This window comes from Lepus europaeus, chromosome 15 (assembly GCF_033115175.1).
Source record: "Lepus europaeus isolate LE1 chromosome 15, mLepTim1.pri, whole genome shotgun sequence".
Classification (NCBI taxonomy): domain Eukaryota; kingdom Metazoa; phylum Chordata; class Mammalia; order Lagomorpha; family Leporidae; genus Lepus; species Lepus europaeus.
In genome coordinates, this window is record NC_084841.1 from 30,753 (window position 1) to 44,524 (window position 13,772).

Sequence of the window (13,772 nt, forward strand, 5' to 3'; positions counted from 1 at the left end):
ACTCTAGTTTGCATGGAAAGCTTTTGTTCAGCATAAACCTGCTCTGATTCCATCCAAGAATCTCCCTGGCCAGGTGCACAGGTTCACTGTGGAGTCAGTTTCTCTCCTGACCTCAGTGCTCATGGAAGGTGGCTCCTTCAGGAGCTGGACAGTGGAGTAGGCCTTTCTGAGTATCCCCTGAGGTTTCTGACACAATGTGTCCTTCATCTCACCCACACTTGGTTTCACCCTAACATTACCTTGTCATTCTCTGGGTCATTCTCATGTCCCAGAGAGCTGCTCGTCTTCTTTCATCTGCACCTTCAGTTCTGGCTTCTCAGGCTGTGGACTCAGCTCCGGATCTGGGAGGAGACACAGAGGAGGGACTAGGTCAGGTCTCAGACTCAGTTCCCAGGGCATGTGCGGTTCCCCAGGGACTCCGAGGAACCTAAGCAGCAGGACCTCTGAGAGGAACAATACACACTTTACCTCACTGATGAGGAACCTGAGGTCCATAGAGACTAAGAAGTTGTCTCGGCACCACAGCACCTGATGGAGGGAGGGCCGCCCCATGAGCTTTGACTTCAGCTTCCCTGTCCCGAGCATGGCTCTTGTCTTCCAAGAATGCATTGTTGGGTTTTGTGGACTTCAGATAAAGCACTGCTATTTCTGCCGCTAAAAACAAACAAAAGTATGAGGGCATTCCTTGGACACAGCTTTTCCCACACTTCTGTTGTCCCATTACTTATGCTCTGTCTGTTTTCCATCACTGGGTGATAGAAAGGGACCAGAGAACACACAAGTTGGACTAGTATTTAACACAGCCCTGCCTGTCCTGTGTGCTCCCTTACCTCTGGGATTCCCCCTCAGGCTCTCTCCTCTGCTGCAGTGCTGGAGAGTGTCAGACCTCATGGAGGTCATTTCTGTGTGGAGACCCACGTTCTTCTTTTTATCTCCTGGAGCCAGGGAGAGTAGAGATTCCTTCTGGACCTCTGTGGACCCAGCTTTTCTGCTAGGCAATGCTGCTAGTTTCAAAGACAAAAAATTAAAAACCACGATGACCAATGGAAATCAGGCCAATAAAGATTTTCCAGAGGTGCCTGAGATCATGAGAACAGCCCCTCATAAAGTGGTCAGAGCCAAGCATGGGGTGTTGGCAGGCTGACTCCGGTAAGGTGTATGTGCAAAGCAACCAAGAGAAGGCTGCTGACACCAGGAAGAAGACACACATCAGAGGAGTGTGAGAAGAAAGGACAAGTACTGGCTCAAGTGAAGATGGAAGTATTGCAGGCTGAGACCCAGGGCAAGGCCCCACATCACAGAGGATTAGTCCTTGGCCTTGAAACCTATCCCAGGAACTCCTGATGGGTTTGCCCATCTCAACTTGAAAACTTTTGGATCCATGACTTCCTTGTAGCCTCCATTTTTGCCCTTGCTGTATTAGAGTCACTGTCACTGCCACCCTATGGCCACTGCACATGGGGGCAGATAAGCAGTGTGTTTCATGTCAGAGCAGCACAGATGGAAGGGATCACACACAGCATCCACATGTAACAAACGCCTCCAACATCTCATTCACATTCCCTTCATGACCCAGGGAAACCCCACATTCCTGCTGTGAGGCCTCCACCTGACAGGGGAAGTGTTTGCATTCCTTATGTGTTCTGGGTTATTAATTCTTTATTAGCTACACAGTGTGGAATTCCAGAATCAATGGCCTTATTATACACTCAACCATCTTGATGAGAATAGACACATAGGCAATGGAAAAAAGAGAACCCCTAGAAACTCATGCACCTACATCCCACTTACTTTTGACAAAGGTGTGGAAAACAACACCTGGAGATATGCACATCTGTTTAATTGGACTGGGAAAATTGGATTTTAATTTACAAAAATCAACTCAAAATGGATCATGATCTAAATCTATAATCTGAAACTATGACTCTAACAGACCATTTGGGGAGTGAATCAGCAAATGGAAGACTGCTGCCCCTCCCTCCCTTCCTCCCTTCCTCCCTCTCTGTGATGCATGAAGGGACCATGTTTGGGTCCAGGGTTATTGCTCAGAGTACCTATTCGTGCATTTTCCATGGGTATTCTTCTTCCTTCTCTCAGTACCCAAGGAAGCATTTTTCCTTTTCTCACCACACAGAACACAAGACATGAAGATTCAGAGAAAGAAGCTGCTGGCTAGAAAAAGGGATAGAGGATGAGTGTTTGTCTGCAGAGTGAAGTTAGAGTAGAAAGCTCAATTCTGTCTGTGCCCAAATACTTGGACCCCTTCACCCACATGGGAGACCTAGATGAAGCTCCTGGCTTTGACCTGGCCCAGTGCTGGCCATTGGGGCCATCTGGGGAGTGAACCAGTAGATGGAAAATTCTCTCTCTCTCTCTCATGCTGATGTTCAAATAGCTAATTTTTTAAAAAACAATAAAAGAGTAGTGATGTGTGCAGTGCAATTTAACTTATCATCAAGACTGGATATCATCATGATAATTCTGGAAAAGATGAACTTACAAGCCATGCTAGGCTGTCCCTCTATTTTTCCACCTGTACAAGTTCTTAGCCACAGTCCCCAGTGCACACTGAACACTCATCTCGGTCACCCAGGGACTCAGAGAAAACTGAGCAGAAAAGGCCCCCAGACAGCTCCATTGCCTTATCATACCGATGAGGAATATGACTCCCAGAAAGAAAAAGCGATTTTCCCAAGCCCCTACCACAAAAAGTAGGGATTCTTATCTGCCTTGGTTACCCCATATCCCAGAGCCTCCACAGGAGACTGTGAGTAAATCAATTAATAATTGTCATAGTCATAGCTAACAATCAGCAAGGATAACACACTTTTTTGTTTGAATAATAAACATCCCTTTATTTGCTAATGCCATTACAAAAACAGGTTATACTAGCAACAAAAAAGTATCCTCTTGAATTGAAGTCAGAGGCAGTTACTCCCCAAAATATTAAGTAAAACAGTGTACAACATCAGTATTAAAATGTGAAATTTTACATGTCTTTACCACAGGTAAAGCTGCTGCGTGCAGTGCCAGCCAGCATCCATTATGGCCACCAGTTCGAATCCTGACTGCTCCAGTTCCCATCCAGCTCTCTGCTATGCCCTGGGAACACAGTAGAAGATGGCCCAAGTCCTTGGGCCCCTGCACCCACATGGGAGACCTGGAAGAAGCTCCTGGCTCCTGGCTTTACATCAGCCCAGCTCGGGCTGTTGCAGTCGTCTGGGGAGTGAACCAGTGGATGGAAGACCTCTCTCTCTCTCTACCTCTGCAGGACATGAATGTGGGTGAAGCAAGATTAAATTCATTAAATGTTTGTTTAGTAAAAGGCAGAAGTGAAAACCATTCACGTAGCAAAAGAAAAATAAATCATAGTCAAGAAAACTGCCAAACGACTGTTTTAAAATTTGCCGTAAATGAAAGAAGTTGAAAAATTTCCATTTCATTATTGTTTATGGGGCTAGCCTATTGTCCAGCTGAACAATGATTTTTGTACTTTTTATTAGTTGACTCTTTCTTTAGTAGAGCACTAAGTCTTTGATTATAACATAAACTGAAAATACATTATCTCAAAAAAAAAAAAAAACAATAAGTTGAAACTAAAACTGCCGAGAGAGCTACACATCCTGCTCATGGTCACAGATTAGTGACTGAGTTGGAATTGGAGTCAGGTCAGGCCACCTGCAAGCCCACACTATCAGCCTAACCCTAACCCCTAACCCTAACCCTAACCCTAATCCTAACCCTAATCCTAACCCTAACCCTAACCCCTAGCCCTAACCCTAACCCTAACCCCTAACCCTAACCCTAACCCCTAACCCTAACCCTAACCTTTCTCATTTAAAATTTAGGTAAACTTTAAAAAGACCACGGGGAAGCATTAAATGCATGCTCTGTGCCCTTGCCTGGACCGATGACAATAAGCACCATTCTTCATTCCCTGGTTAAAACAAAACAAAGCAAACTGGTGAAAGATGTTTCCAGGTCAATGCCTCTACTCTTCTGTTTGAAATAAAAAATGGATGTGTGCTCCTAGACCCATAGCAGCCATGCACATGTTAGCCTCTTCCTCTCCTCTTGCGCTCATGACCATCTAATAAGACATTTTTCATTTTGAAGACGTCAGGTCTGCAAATTAGGGATTTGCATTACAGGACTTTATTTTCTTAATTGACTGTCCCAAGCATAGTAATGATACAGAGGCAGTGTTGGTCCCAATAAGGCTTTTTATTATGCAGTAGGGAAATCACACGTTTTAATTTGCATAACCCAACACACTGGATAAACCAACCACCCCAGAGTTCCCAAAGTACCTCCGGTGAGCCATAGAGGGTGAAGTTGCACAGCATCCACGGGGCGGTGCCTCTGAACCTGAGAGCACAGGTCTTCAAGGGCAATCAGGGTCTCTGGTGTTTCCGGCTTCAAGGCAGGGAGAGCACAGCCTCAACGCCTGGTGAGCGCAAGGCTGACTGTGAAGATCTGAGTGTGGGGGTCAATCCAGAGCTTTTGCTCAGCTGCACTCAGAAGAATCTGTTCGGAGAGTCTCCATAGGCCTCTTTAGTCTGTGGTTTATGTCCATTTTTGACAGAGCAGGGTTCCTAAGGTCTCCATGAAGATGTGTGCAGGCCATGGTGGTTCTTATCAAGTCCATGCAAATCTCCTGTAGTCAGCTTAGTTCTTGCTCACTTTGTCAATATTATGGTGAAGTTGCTTAATTTTCTGCTCCTTACATTGACATTTATCCCTCCCTTGGCCTCTCCTCCACCTTCACCCTTCCTTTCCTTCTTTCCTTTCCTACAGCCTTTTCCTTCAAATATCTGCTACCGTACTGTAGATTAAGTGTTACAAGGAAAATAACTTGGGCATGTTCTCTTAATGCAAACAGAATAAAGTAGCAGCAAAACAAAAATGAAGTGTAGAGAGTTTATTGTGGACTGAATCCCTGTGTTTTTTTTTTTTTTTTAAAGATTTATTTATTTGAAAGTCGGAATTACACAGAGAGAGAAGGAGAGAGAGAGAAAGAGAGGCCTTCCATCCACCGGTTCCCTCCCCAAATGACCACAATGACCAGAGCTGGGCCAATCTGAAGCCAGGAGCCAGGAGCTTCTTCAGGGTTTCCCACATGGGATCAAGGGCCCAAGGACTTGGGCCATCCTCTACTGTTTCCCACGCCACAGCAGAGAGCTGGATTGGAAGTGGGGTAGCTGGGTCTTGAACTGGCACCCATATGGGATGCCAGCACTGCAGGCAATGGCTTTACCTGCTAGGCCACAGTGCCACTGGCCCCCTGAATTCCTGTGTTGAAGCCTAAATCCCCACCATGGTGATAACTGGAGATGGAGGCTTGAGGGAGCAGTTACATCCAGTGGAGCCACATAAGTGTATTGCTGCCCTTGTGAGAAGAGCAAAGTGCTCTCTTCTCTCTGCCACAGGATGGCACAGAAGACAGCCATCCAAGGACTAAGATGCAGGCCCTCAACAGACTGAACCTGCTAGCACCCTAAAACTGTGTTTAGGTCTCTCCATCCTCCAAAGCTATGTTTAAGCCACCCAACCTATGGCAATTTGTTCCAGCAGCCTTAACTGACTAACAGCTTACAAGAATTATTTTTGGGAAGGGCACTGTTGCATGGTAGGCTAAGCCCTCTGCCTGTGTTGCTGGCTAGTTGGTGACCCAGCTGCCCCTCTTCCAATCCAGTTCTCTGCTGATGGCCTGGGAAAACATTGGAAGACAGCCCAAGTGCTTGGGCCCCTGCCACCCACATCGGAGACCTGGAGGAGACTCATGGCCCTTGGTTTTGGATTGGCTCAGCTCCAGCTGTTGTGGCTGGATGAAAGTGAACCAGCGGATGGAAGACTTTTTTCTCTCTGTCTCTTCCTCTCTCTGTAACTCTGCCTCTTACTTACTTACATACATACACACATAAAGGAATTATTCTCACTGGCTAGATGTTTGGATGCTGAAGCATACCTGGATTCAGATAGAGCTTGGATCCAAGACACACTAGAACTGGCATACCATCCATACCACTGCAAGTTTTTTGGCTCAAAATCAGTTCATTGCCAAACCTCAGTACTCTCATCTATAAAATGGAATTAGTAAGAGTATCAACTTCGTAGTGGTGGGTTGTGCTGATGCACAGAAGGGCCTGGCCCAGAAGTGGGCACAGGAATGATGATGGAGCACAATAACCTAGAAGACAAGAAGCATAGAATCCACTAGTCCCGGTCGGGGTGCCGGGTTCTGTCCCGGTCACTCCTCTTCCTGTCTAGCTCTCTGCTGTGGCCCGGGAGTGCAGTGGAGGATGGCCCAAGTGCTTGGGCCCTGAACCCACATAGGAGACCAGAAGCACCTGGCTCCTGGCTTCGGATCAGCGCGGTGCACCGGTCACAGCGCGCTGGCCGCAGCAGCCATTGGGGGGTGAACCAATGGAAAAGGAAGACCTTTCTATCTGTCTCTCTCACTGTCCACTCTGCCTGTAAAAAAAAAAAAAAAGAAGCATAGAATCCAGAACCACTTTTCCTCCATTGCTGGTTACGTTCATTCCCCATCTCCAACCCCTAGTAACTAGAAAATTTTTAACTTGTCTTTCAGTTTGTGCAAACAACAAATAATAAATATGGTATTTCTTATTGTATTTATAATTATGTAATGATATTTATAAATATACTGATTATAGAATCTTCAGTCATTTGGTTAAATTTTATGCAGGACTCCAATATTTTTATCATCTTGCATTTTAAACTTTTGCATCTCAAGGACTTTTTTTAACATCAAAAATACTTCAAGCAGAAGACTCAGTCAAGACTACCTAGTCTTTGGACCCAGAGACCATGAGCTAATAGTTTGGAGTTGTTTTAAACTGTGTGTAACAATTTGTTATGCAGCCTTAGATAATTGAAATAGTAGGTTATTATTGTTACTCTCCTTTTAGCGAGAAGGAATATGCATGGAGTAGCTAGGTCAATCACTCTTGGTATTTGCTAATGGGATGTTTAAGGCAACACTTGAATTTATCGAGTCTGATCTCAGGGCTTACTGTCCTGTGCAGTGTGGATTAGAGAGGTTCACCGTGTGCTAAGCTCTACAGCAGTTTTTCCTAGGATCCTGATCCCTGCTCTATGTAGACACTCACCCTAGAGAGGGGCAGTGTCCCTGTGTAACCTGGCTTCTCCACACGCCCTCCCAGTGACCTCAGCCTGGTCTATTTCTGCAGTCAGGGCCTCAGAGGCTGCACCTGGGACATATTCTGGTCTACCATGGGCACAGCGTCGCTAGATTCTGACCAAGACTCCCCAAACTTAGCTGTGGGCACCCCCAACACTGAGTCCTTCTTTGGGAGGAGGGGAGTCCTATGACAGAGCAGGGGTGGCAGGGAGGTGAAAAGTATGTAGGGAAGGTGGACGTTGACCTAGGGACACCTGAGAGAGGCTGGGCAGCCCTGAAGGACCCTGAAGTCTACCATAGGGTTTCCAATTGGTGCCACCTGGCAGAAGTCTTTCATCCTCTGTCTCCCCCTTTTTCCAGCCTGAGCCCTTCCAGGACCCATGGGCCCAGAGCCTTCCCTGGAGCAGAAGACAGGGGCACAGAGTGCATCCTGAGTGGGCATGGTTGGGCCCCAGGAATGAGAGCCGTGAAAGGGGAGGCTAAGAGCTTGCACATCCCTTTCCCACCAAGAGGGCTCTGAACTGGAAATTGGAGGGAGCTGTGCAGGAGGGCTGAGCAGCTGTGCCCAGGGACCTGGGAATCCACAGCCACATTCCATGAGCTTGGCAAGGACTGGATATAGCTGTGTGCATCATCATCTTGTACTGGGTAAAGTTCATGCTGCCACTGAAGCATATGATGCTCTGCTCCTACTCTGGCAGGAAGTTGATGGAGATACAGTGCCTCCACTCTGCTGGTGGCAGGATCCTCAGGGATAGTGTAGGGACAAGGAGTCTGCTTAAACAGAAAAGGACATGCACTCCTGGACACTTACAGGTGTGGAAGGAGCCAGTGTCAGACCCACGGTCCAGGGGCAGCTTGAACTGAATGCACCCAGTGGGTTTCCTGGCACAGAATCTAGGCATGGCCTTCCTCTCAGAGCCCTGCCCAATCCTTCCTGCTGCCAACGTCAGGGGGGCCCAGCAGTAGGTCAGTTCCTTCCACCATTTTCTTTTTTCTTTTTTTTTTTTTTTGATAGGCAGAGTGGGCAGTGAGAGAGAGAGACAGAGAGAAAGGTCTTCCTTTGCTGTTGGTTCACCCTCCAATGGCCGCTGCGGCCGGCGCACTGCGCTGATCCGAAGGCAGGAGCCAGGTGCTTCTTCTGGTCTCCCATGCGGGTGCAGGGCCCAAGCACTTGGGCCATCCTCTACTGCCCTCCCGGGCCACAGCAGAGAGCTGGCCTGGAAGAGGGGCAAGCGGGACAGAATCCGGCGCCCCGACCGGGACTAGAACCCGGTGTGCTGGCGCCACAGGTGGAGGATTAGCCTAGTGAGCCACGGTGCTGGCCCATTCCACCATTTTCTCCTGTTGAATATCATGTGGACAACCCTGGCTCTTCAGCCATGCCACCAGTGGATCCCTGGAGCCCCACTCAGAGGTGCCAGGGCCCCTGGATCACAAGAGGGCCCAGGGAAGATTGGGATGGTCTCACTTTTGCAGATAACACTCATTGGGCAGCTGGGCTGGTCAGGAACTGCTGCCCAACAGGATTCCAGGCCCAAGCAAGACTCCACACACAGACCACATTTTCTGGGCACTGTCTCCAGAAGGCTTGTATCCTAGTCCAATACATGCAGTCACTGACCACCTGGCCAGTCCTTGATGATAATGTCAGGAAAAGGCCCCTGCACTTGGCTTCCCCTCCCTGTGTGTTCTGAGTGGCACCATTTAGAGAGATGCTGCTCAGGTACAGAGCCCATGACCAGCTGGCACTCTGAGTTCAGGATGGCCTGACACCATGCACAGTCCAGACCATTTTCTACGGAGCCAATGATCTCAGACTTAAGGCCCCTCTCTTACCCCTTAGGGCCCCTGGTGTGGTCCCTGACAACCTGCAGTATTAGGAGGAAGGTGTTTCAGGACAGGCTGTAGGAGTGGTGCTCCTGTGTGTACATTACTGACATTCTGCAGCTACAGGGAAGAGCAGTCATGCCAGTTGGATGCTGGTTGGATACTGCTACTTGTGACCAAGTACTAAAAAGATCAAAGGACAGCCTGGCTATCTACTTACGACAGAGTGTGAAAGCCACAGGGCCTCTGCTATGGCCTCAGTGTGTGTGTCACCAAAATTAAGACAGGGTGTCAAAGCCCCCAGCCTTGGCTATAGCCTTAATGTGTAACCCCAGATTCCTGTGCTAAAACCTAACCCCTGGCCGGCACCAGGCTCACTTGGCTAATCCTCCGCCTGCGGCGCCGGTACCCCAGGTTCTAGTCCTGGTTGGGGGGCCGGATTCTGTCCTGGCTGCTCCTCTTCCAGTCCAGCTCTCTGCTGTGGCCCAGGAGGGCTGTGGAGGATGGCCCAGGTGCTTGGGCCCTGCACCCGCGTGGGAGACCAGGAGGAGGCATCTGGCTCTTGGCTTTGGATAGGCGCAGTGCGCCGGCCGTAGTGGCCATTTGGGGAGTGAACCAACGGAAAAGGAAGACATTTCCCTCTGTCTCTCTCACTGTCTAATTCTGCCTATCAAAAAAAAAAAAAAAAAAAAACTAACCGTAAGGTGGTGGCAGACTCTCAGCCAGAGGTTCCTGGGAGAGCTGCAGGCCACAGGACACCTGCCACATCCAAGGCACCAGGAAGGAGTCTGATTCAAGCAGTCAGTTCACTGCTCTGTGCCAAAAAGCCTCTGCCACAGCCATCACTTCCATATGTTTTCCATACTTATTGTTGAGAATGCCAAACTGGCATGTTTTCTTCATGAAAAATGACACTGTTGGGATTCAAGAGAACACTGCTCTGGCCAACGCCTAGCACCAGGGAACAGATTTGTTAGGTAGATCCCACTGCCAAAAACAACCAAAACAATAGAAAAGATAAAATACAAGGGAACACAGTGTTCAGGATACTGGACCTAAAGGGACGAGGGGCAGCAATAAACCAGGTGAGTCCTCCCATCACCCCAGTTTGCCTTCTTGAGTGAGATTCTAGGCCACAGCACAAGGAGGGAGAATCTGGGTAGAGACTGGAAACGTCTCTGAGTTAAAGAAAGAAGGCTATGAGTCCAGAGCCCAAGGAGGCTAGAGTTTGCAGGAAAGAATGGCTGCAGGAGAGGACCACAGCTGGCCAAGATCTGCAGGAGAGGACCACAGCTGGCCAAGATCTGCAGGGCACCACAGCTGGCCAAGTTCTGCAGGGCACGTCCTGAACACTGGAGAGCCCTGGTATATTCAGCCGCACCCTGAGCAGTGCTGGATGTGAGAGACTTCTGCCACACAGAACCAGGGGGAGCACTGTTGGGCTCACATTGGACCAGGAAAACCACCAGTCCCCACCAGTCAATCTGCGCACTGTATTAGAACGTCAGACTTGGTTCACAGCTCTTGACAAAGAGAGGCTAACACAACCAGGCCCATGTTCTACGGTTCCTGCTTTCCTTTGTGTGGAAGATTGCTCATTTTAACCTTGTGTTTGGAGAAGAACACAAACTGTAAATGACAAAAGACTTTAAATAGCCACATTTAAAATTATAGGCCAGTGCCACCTAGGCTAACCCTCCACCTGCAGCGCCGCACCCCGAGTTCTAGTCCTGGTTGGGGCGATGGATTCTGTCCCAGTTGCTCCTCTTCCAGGCCAGCTCTCTGCTGTGGCCCAGGAGGGCAGTGGAGGATGGCCCAAGTGCTTGGGCCCTGCACCCGCATGGGGGACCAGGAGGAGGCACCTGGCTCCTGGCTTTGGATAGGCGCAGCGCCGCCGATCATAGCGGCCATTTGGGGGGTGAACCAATGGCAAAGGAAGACCTTTCTCTCTGTCTCTCTCTCTCACTGCCTAACTCTTCCTGTAAAAAAAAAAAAAAAAAAAAAAAACATTTAACATTATAAACTCATTAACCAACAAGAGTCACTTGCTTACTCCACACGGTATTTTTGAAAGCACCTGTAGATTTTACAAGACATTTATCCCTTTTGGGTCTCTGGGCCTTTCTCATTAAGATAACTATCATGTCTGGTAACACAAGATCATTACACTTTTTAATTTGAACATTTGTATAAGTAGTATTTCACATTATCATAACTTAAAATTTAGCACCACCTCACATCTTAACAGTACCTATAATATAATCCAAATAGCCTGACTAGTTGGTGTCTCTACAAGGTGAAAGACATATCTTTTGACATTCCCAGGGGCCCAACTGGAAATATCAAAGTCCAAAAACTTTGGAACTTTGATTTTTGGAATGCCTTCAAGGATGCCAAGAAGGCTGGAAAATATCTGGCAGAAACAGAATCCCTTAACATCACGACATAATATAGACCAGATGTGATCACTGTCACAAGGTGATTACGCAGGTGCTTTTAAAAAAAAAAAAAAAGAATTGTTTTATTTTTTGAAAGTCAGAGTTACACAGAGAGAGAAGGAGAGGAGCGGAGAGAGAGAGGTCTTCCATCCACTGGTTCACTCCTCAGTTGGCCACAATGGCCAGAGCTGCGCTGATCTGAAGCCAGGAGCCAGGAGCCTCCTCTGGGTCTCCCACACGGTTTCAGGGCCCCAAGGACTTGGGCCATCTTCCACTGCTGTCCCAGGCCAGAGCAGGGAGCTGGATTGGAAGAGGAGCAGCCGGGACTCGAAACACCACCCATAATGGGATGCCGGTGCTGCAGGCTGGGGCTTTAACCCGCTTGCACCACAGTGCCGGCCGCTATGCAGGTGCTTTAGAATGAGTGTATATTCAAACAAATCATAACTCCTCTAAACTCAGTTGTTCCTAAACAGAGCTTAATGGGACAGTAGAGAACACAACAGATTACTTTAACAGTAGTCTCTTTAGTCATTCCAAAAACTGGAAATAAAAAGTTAAATTAGTTAGCACATGGAATTATTCCATAACCTGGAATAATTTTAACAGAGTCAGAACTAGGGAAGGAAAAATAGCTTAGTGGAGCTGGCTAGAAAACTGACAGAGCTGCCAATTAAACAAAAACTTTCAAAAGGAGATGCTGCAGGTTTTAAACAGATTTTTAAGACTATTTAAAATATTGACTAACATATATGCATTGCAAAAACCTCATTGCTTCAACAGAAGATCAGATTATAGTTCCATGATTCCATCTACTGATTTCCTTGATTTACATTTTGAAATCACCCTTTAGAAACTCCAAATTAAGATAAAATTTTCTAAGTAAGATAACATATTGAATTTCAACCTTAGTTACTTACAATCAATGTTGAACTATTTTCATGTGGACAATATATGAAAACATTAGCAACCCAACAATTTTCTTATAGAATATAAGGTGTTTAGAGTACCAGCATTGGCTGGCGCCATGGCTCAATTGGCTAATCCTCCACCTGCAGCGCCGGCACCCCGGATTCTAGTCCTGGTCAGGGCGCCGGATTCTGTCCCAGTTGCTCCTCTTCCAGTCCAGCTCTCTGCTATGGCCCGGGAAGGCAGTAGAGGATGGCCCAAATGCTTGGGCCCTGCACCCACATGGAGACCAGGAGGAAGCACCTGGCTCCTGGCTTCGGATTGGCGCAGCGCGCCAGCCATATCAAGCCATCCGTGGCGGCCATATAGGGGGTGAACCAACAGAAGGAAGACCTTTCTCTGTCTCTCTCTCTCACTGTCTAACTCTTCCTGTCAAAAAAAAAAAAAAAAAAGAGTCCTAGCATTTACATTTAGAGACGTTTATCTCATTTACCTTTACCCAATTTACATTCAGCAATTACACCTGGATGACTGAGGATGTTGTTATATCCTCTCTCTCTCTGAATTAAGGTCAAAATTGCATTCATATGGAATTCTACTCCTTTTATAAGACTCTAGCTATGAATCAGTGACATTAAACAGACTGCAAAATCCACCTTAGGGACTACAATGAGCACTGATTACCCATTGCTATATCATCAGGAACCTGGTAAAACAAACTGCAAAACAAGTTTGGTAAGTTACAAAGCAATATTTTTAAAGGCAGTGATATTCCTAGATTCAAAGAGAGAAATTCTTTTAAACCCAATGTCCAGCTACAGCTGAACCAACTTTTCAAGCATGAGATTGTTATTTACCAAAGGCATCTTTTTAGATTCCAGTTGAATTAGAGTCAACTTTTCCTTTTACTCCAAAAGCACCTTGGGCCAATGATGCCCCAGTCAACAGCTACTTGGAACTGAAACAAAATGTTCAGGCTGCCAGACAGGTCCCAAAGGGACTGTGGACTAGGGGCCGACGTGCCAGGGACAAGAAGCCCACTGGAGATTGTTCACCATTATGGTGGGTTTCATGAGAGAGGGCGTCCACCAGAGCAGGTGGGCAACTCTCCAGAGATTCCTAAGGAAAAGACTGTGATAGGTGATAGAATACAGGGCGCTGACATAGCAAGGAGCTATGTCTGCAAATAGTAATGAACCCGGAAGGCCTGCTGGTTTGAAGGGCCAGTAGTCTTGATCATTTCACATAGGTTGGGAGAGCTCTCAGGGTAACAAGAACACCGGTGGGTGGAGGGCTTTATGACCCTCTTGGGGCAGGGTGGAGAGATGCCCAGGTGGCTAGGTTAGGAGGGAGGTTTAGGTAGAGAGGCAGTTTTGGCTTTGGCTGTTAACTTGGAGCTAACAATGAAATATCTAGGAAATGCTGGCTAA

General features: G+C 47.4%; 1 long non-coding RNA gene across 1 annotated transcript; it reads right to left on the reverse strand.

Annotated features, from left to right (window-relative positions):
* Positions 1-296: 296 nt before the first annotated feature.
* On the reverse strand, positions 297-958 carry LOC133774206 (uncharacterized). Its single transcript, XR_009868053.1, has 3 exons — positions 831-958; positions 469-654; positions 297-341 (listed from the first exon to the last, which is right to left on the reverse strand). It is a non-coding gene; the product is annotated as an uncharacterized LOC133774206 (long non-coding RNA).
* Between the last annotated feature and the right edge of the window lie 12,814 nt (positions 959-13,772).